This window comes from Vicugna pacos, chromosome 2, assembly GCF_048564905.1.
Source record: "Vicugna pacos chromosome 2, VicPac4, whole genome shotgun sequence".
In the NCBI taxonomy this organism is placed as follows: domain Eukaryota; kingdom Metazoa; phylum Chordata; class Mammalia; order Artiodactyla; family Camelidae; genus Vicugna; species Vicugna pacos.
Genome location: NC_132988.1, coordinates 19,839,218 through 19,846,610, shown reverse-complemented (window position 1 = coordinate 19,846,610; position 7,393 = coordinate 19,839,218).

Here is a 7,393-nt window from a genome sequence, read left to right as displayed (position 1 = left end):
TAGAGGGTTTAATGAGGTATCCACCAGCCTGGGATCACATATAACTTCCTATCAGACTAAAGGACTCACTTTACAGCAAAAAAGGTATATATTTATACTCAAGTAAGGACTGTGGAATTCACTGGTCATATCACATACCATACCATCCTGAAACTGCTGACCTCGTAAAGCAATGGGACAGCCTGTTGAAGTCACAGCTGAAATATATTTAAATGCGGTAATTTCTGAATATGGTGCACCATCTTCCAGGATGCAGTGTACACTTGGAATCAGTAATATTTATATGGTTCCAGGTCCCCAATAGGACGACTGCTTCTGTCTGGGAGCCAAGGGGCTCCTGTTTCCTATCACTTGCAGTACACATTAGGGAATGTATACTTCCCATACCTTCAATTCTAGGCTCAATGGATTCTGAGCTCCTGTTTCCCAATAGGATACTGTTTATACTAGGATCTTCAGCAAGAGTTCCGCTGAACTACAAAATGTGGTCATCTGGGTATTTCAGGCAATTTGTACTCAAGGATCAGCAGGCAAGAAGTCGCCATCTTGCAAGGATAACTGTCAAGGGTAGGCAGTACTACTGTTATATACTAGGAGTAAGGAATGTTATGTTTGACACCTGTTCATCCATTTGGGATGTTGTGGTGCTCTTTGCCCGGTTTTGAAGGTAAACAGACAAGGGAAACAACTCTATTAATCAAGGGCTCAAACCCCTCAAGGATGAGCCATGCCACCACGTAAGCCAATAAGACCACAAGTTCTAGCTGAGAGTGAGGGCAATATAAAATGGGTACTAAACATGGTAGAGGATGAGGCTCAATTGCAAGACCATCTGCAATAGGCAGGAGGGTTGTAGTTTCTCCCAATAATCTTCCCCTTTGAAACCCAGAAGAGCTACCGCCAAACCTTTTAGGAAGAAATCTGAGCAGCATAAGAAATGGACTGTGGTGGGTTCTGTGATACGCTGCTCAGATTTCCCTTCAGGAATGAAAAAAAAAGATTATCCCAGCCTCTGAGTGTGCTACTGACAGGCAATCCTCAGTTGGCAACTTCCTTCTAAGATTGCTTCGGTCAAAGAGAAACGTCTCAACCATTGTCATACCCTCGCCTTGGGTGGCCTACATAGAATGACTGATCAATACAGTGGTGTCAAGGTCCACGTCTCTTACCTTAACTTGGGGTAGCTTTGAGGAGTCATCCTACCTTTAAAAGACTCTGTAGGGATAGGGGAGTCTTCTCTTAAGACTGCATCACAGCTTGAATTCTCCCCTTGCCCAATCCTACTCTCACCTTCCCTTCAACAAGTGTTGATCCTAAGAATACTACCCAAAAAATCTCCTGCAAACTAATCTTCAATAAGGAGAGAGTTTCCTAGGAAAGTCAGCCTAATGGCAGACAGGATACAATCTGAGACTACTACTGGGCTGCAAACACCAGTCATTTCTTATGGACAGTATTCCATTTCAACAGACTAATGTACTTCAATACAATTCAGGCACAAACCACCTTAGCGTAGACCCTACAAGTTAAGGGTTCAGTCCTCCACTAGACTGCTCTGACTTCAGATGCCAGCTGCAAGCTCAGGGGTTTTCCAGGACACCCACACTTCTGACCAACTGGCTGAAAACCCAAGGGTTCTCATGACCCCTCAGGCTCTATAACTCACTAGCATGACTCATAAAATTCAGGAAAGCATATACTTACAATTATAGTTTTATAAGAAAAGATGCAACTCTGACTCTTCCCAAACTTGTAAAACAGAGTCAAAACCACTCATCAGTCATCACTTTATATTCTAAAATGTCTTTGTGCTTCCTAATATTATGTTACAATGTTTCCCTTTAAGTTCCAGAGAATACTTTGACGCAAGTATAGACATTTTAGAAATTAATTTCAACATTCATAATAAAATCGAAAGATCATGTTTCCATTTGTTTATTTTATTTACACACTCTAGACTAAATAAATTGTCCTTTCCACTTTCACAACAGACAAGATCGTATCTTTTTGAAACATCAAAATCTTTTGATGTCAGGGTCTACATCTGTCTTTCAAAGTTACTGATATCAACAGAAATAAGTATAAAAACTTCTACAACTTTCCTGATTTGTGTTTTTAAATATTCCTGATAAGGTCATCTACGATACTTCCTACAAGAAACAACTTTCACATTCATTTATTCCTTCAATGGCATTTTCAATTATTCATTTAACATGCGCTTATGGCACATACCTGATACATATTAGGTGTTTGATGGGCATTGTGAATGAAGAGATCTTGAATTTTCTCTAGTTTGGAAACTGCTACAATTGTGAAGTTCTAAGAGCCCCATCATGATTTCTTGCATTTAAAGGAATAAAGGTTTAGCATTACAAACTACTTAGAACTTATTCATTCAAACTACTAAATTTCAAACCAATGCTTTTTCCCCTTTCACTACCTAAATTATGTCCTCTGAACATTATTTTATAATAACAATTTTCATCTAACATGCTGAGCTTCCTTTGGTATCAGTTAGGATTATGTTTACCACTAAATAACTAAAAATTTGACTAAAAGTCATTTAAACCATGGGAATTTATTTATATCGTGCAACAAGAAGTCTAAGGGTTGGCGGCTGAAAGGCTCAATGATGTTATCAAGCAAACAGACTCCTTCCATCTCCTGTGCCAGCACCCTTGGCAGGGAGTTTTCCTGTTCGTGTGTGCAAGATGGCACTGCACCTGCAGGCACCTGCTAGGAACCATCTCATCCAGAAAGATGGGGGAAAATAAACACTTATTTCATTTACCTCATCTACTTCACATGGCTCGACCTAGCTTCAAGGGAGTCTAAGGAGCATGAGTCTTTAAGATTTCTACTACTCTAGTGGAAGAAAAGAAAGGGAGGGGATTATAAAAGAATTTGGTACAGCCAATCTATAACATCTGCCACACCCTTCTGAAGCAGTTATTTTCAATATATTCCATTCCTCTCAAACCAAATCAGAATCACTTTAGGGTGTCATCTTTTTCAGGTTAGTTGAAGTGAGAAAGGTCTGAGAGATATATATTATTCCAGAGAGAGATAAAGAGAAATCAAATTTTCTTTTTTTTTCTTCCTGCTTTTGAAATATAGTTTGAATACCCAATTCTTAATGTTGGAAGTTCAGAGAATTAAACTCATCTCTCTGGGTTCTAAATTATAAAGTACTCTTACAAAGAACTTGTAACCGTAGAGTCCATTTTACTCAATCTAGACAAATACCCAATCAGTTTAAAATTCAGGTGTTTCTATTAACAGTTGGATTTGAGAGTATGGATTGAACTTTAGACCTAAGTGGTCTGCTAACAGACCTAACTCTGGATCCTGCTAACACTCTAACTCGGATCCTTAAAACCCACTCAGGAGAGAGGCAGAATTGTAGTGCAGACTCTAAAGCCACTTGCCAGGCAGAGGTGACACGACTCTAGGGGGCTCAGGTCACATACACTATTTTGCAGCATGTAACATACAAGACAGAGGCAAAGGCCTTGCGGAGAGAGTGACAAGCTCTTCTTTACAGAGAGGAAAGCACTGCCCAATCTTTTTCAATTCTATCACATAGTCAGGAATACAAGGAAAATCAAGAGAATAAGAGCCTGAGGTACCCTATTCTCCCATCCACCAAGCCACTCCAACTAGAAAAGCCTCGCTCCAGCACAAGATTAATTTCCATTCACCTTTCACATTGTAAACTTAAAGGACTTACTGTTTTTCCTTCATATATATCACAGTTAGTAATTATGTGTTTTTGTATTTGTTTCAAATCTGTTTTCCCTATTGAACCATCGGGTTAATCAGAATTACCAGATTACCCCCAAATTAATCAAATTATCTCCTTCAACTAACAAGGTGGAGAGAAGGATAAAAGCTTTCCTGCCAACCCATCTCCCTAGGGCAGGAGTCAGCAAACTGTGGCCTTTGGGTCAAATCCATCCAGACTTCTGTTTTTGTAAAGGTGTATTGGAAACAGCCATGTCTGGTTCTTTACTCACTACCTAAGGCTGCTTTCATGCTACAATGGAAGAGTCCAGTAGTTGTGACAAAGACCACATGGATCACAAAACTGAAAATATTTACTAGCTAGGCCTTTACAGAAAAAAGTTTGCCAATCTCTGCTCTAAAGCAATTGACTTGGCAAGACTTTTTGACTATATTCACAATAAAAAATATTTTTATTACAGTGCAATCCACTTGATATAATCATGTGTGTGTGTAGATATACAGATATATATGAAATCTGAAACAGATGTTTCATAAGACAGCACTTCCCCCTTATCACATGTGATGTACTCATATTTTCTCTTCATTCATGTCATTTTTTTAAAGCTGGTCACAACCCACTAAACTGACTTCACAACCCACTAATGATGAAACAAACTGCACCATCTCTGAATGGTTTCTCCCTACACTTAGATACATAGGAAACATGGAAAAGATGATAGCAGTTATTGTTCATTACTCTAACTCTCTATTAAATATGTATTTCTTCAGTAAAGGGAAAAAACAGATTTGCCTATGATCAGTGTTCATTTATGCAACCAATATTTTAACAAATATTTATAAAATACATATATTCTGAGTTTTTGCTAGGTTCTATGAGTACAAAAGTGAGCAAAACAGACATGGAGCTTAGACTTCAATAGGGAAAACAGATTTGAAACAAATACTCACAAAAATATATAATTACAGACTATGATATGAAGGAGACACACTAAGTTCCGTAAGGTTACAATGTGAAAGGTGAATTGAAATGAATCCAGTTTTGGAGGGAGTGAAGCTTTTCCAGTTAGAATGGCTTTACTAGGGAAGTGAAAGTAAAATGATAACTTTAAGAATGAGAAGTTAACAGGCAAACAGAATGGGAGAAGGGGACAGCAGTACCCAAACCAATCTTAATAATGACGTCAGCTAAGAGCTAACATTATACAATATCTATTATACTTCTCTAAGCACTTTACACATATCAAATCATACTTCAGGTAGAAAGAGGCAGATATGAAACCAGGATCTAAGCCCCAGGCAATACTATAACCAAAATACTTAATGAGATAAAATAAGATGCTATTGAGTGTAGTTGGAAGAGAAACACATGTACTCCAACGACACTTGTATTTAAATCTCTATATGTCTGAGTAATCTTGGCAATTACTTAACTTCTCTGAGCTTCAGTTGCTTTATTATACAGTTAAATGTTACGAAGATTAAATTAGAGAGTATATTATACTATTGCCTGACATATGGTAAACATACAAATATTAACCTTTTCTTTCTAAATCCTACCCACTCTCCAAACTCAGAGCTCCTTGAAGGTATGTGGCTAAATCTAAGTTCATTATTCATTCAACATACAAATTGCAGGGAAAAAATGGTATGTATTAGAAAAAAAATACAAAAGAGGCATTCCATCAAAATTCAAAGAGAAAATTATTTTCCACTTATAATGCTACATCCAACCTCCATCCAAGAAGGAGGAAGACATGGAAAGCAGCACACAGATGAAGGTATAGGCAGAGAGGGCTCCCAGCACGATGCTGAAGAGGAGTCTCAACAGGCCCACAGGGCAGTCCGTCCCAGCTGGGGACCAGCAAGGGTCTGAGAGGGCTGTCATCAGGGAAAATGTAAATCTGACAAGTTATCAATGTCTTTGACCATGTCAAGAAGAATTTCAAAGTTCTATGGGAAATTTGGGGGCTAAATTTAGTAAAAGGAGCACAGTGGGGATAAAGCAGATTTTTAAAAAATAAAAGCAATTGTTAGTTCCATGAAAGATAAATATTGTACAAGAAAGGAAATATAAACATGGCTTAGCTATGAACAATATTTACACGTTTATAATTAGGTACACAATTATTGTTCATTTTCACAAAAATCATGACATATGTGTATGAGGAGGAGAGAGAGAGAGGGACTGTGTGTCTGTGGCTGGGTATGCAGTGGGTGGGAGAGGGGGACATATGAAAGCTTTATCGTCATCTTCCATAGTAGGAAGTCAACCAAAGGAAAGTCTAAAATTTAAAAATTATTATCTCATCATTGTCTAATTTTTTTTGCTTTAAAGTGTTTTAAAATAAATATAAATTTAAAAATTAAAATTAAAAATCAAGAAAGAGTAGTATACAGAAACATGGTGGAAATAAAATAACAAGACATAAGCTAAAAAAAGAGTTGAAAGCAGTACAGAGGATACTGGGGGTGGGGAGGGTGGAGGAGAGAATGGCTGCTTTTGTTGTAAGCTTGGAGTGGTATCTGTGCTTTGGTATGCAAGAAATAAAAACGTAAATTTAAAATAAAATTCAAATTAAATAAGCACCTCTGCAGACTCTCAGGAAAGGTTTTTTAAAACCATTTAACTATCCCTGGGAATCTCTTAGAATACTAGACAACGTCCTGGACCTCATAAAATAGATAATAAAAGCTTAACTGACTTCATATGAACATTTTATTTGGGCTCACTTGAATTCTATCTATAGTAACACTATGAGATACAAGCATCCCGTTTTACAAGTGAGAAAACCAGGCAAAATAATTGACTCAGCAGCACACTGTCAGTGCCAAGAAGTTGTGAGTGTAGCTCCCACAAAGCATCAAAGACATTCAATTTCTCTTGAATATCAAACACACACACAATTCTAGGAGTCAAATAATTTTTTCAAGTGTCTATTGTAAATTTCTTTTACAGAAATATAATCATGTTCAAAGTGAAATTGGAAGTTGTTCACTAAACCATCTCTTAGCATATTTCTACTTTGTTATTTATTCCACTAGCTTATTTTCCTTTATTACTGTTCTATTACTTATTGTCAGTAATAAAATGTATTACAAATTCACAATATGTGAAAAGTTATCAAGAGCAAAAGAATACATGAGCTATAAAACTCTACAAAATCATGAACATTTATTTATGGGAATGGCAGACAACAAACAGGAATTGCATACTGATGATCTTTGTGAACACATATGTCCCAGAGTCAGATTCTATTTTTGATAAACTAGTCAGTTAAGTGTGAAATTATAGAGAATGCCTATGATCCATTAGCACTCACAAATTTAATTGAGAAAATGTCTTTAATAATGTGAACAATCTATGGTAAAAAATGTGACTGAGGGTTAAGACTCCATTCAGCACCTAAATAACTCTAAGTAAATCAAACGTTCACTTTGTCCTTTGACAATCTTTAACTTAAAAATTCTTAAAAGGTGCTTATTTTGATATATACAATGACACTTGTCTCAAAATCTATTCCTAGTTAGATCACCTAACTAAAAAATGATTCAAAAAGTTATTATAACTATTTTGGTGAGTTTTATCTTACTTCCCATATTCCATGTTCTATAGTAGGTTGGAGCAATGGAAACAAACGAAAAAAGC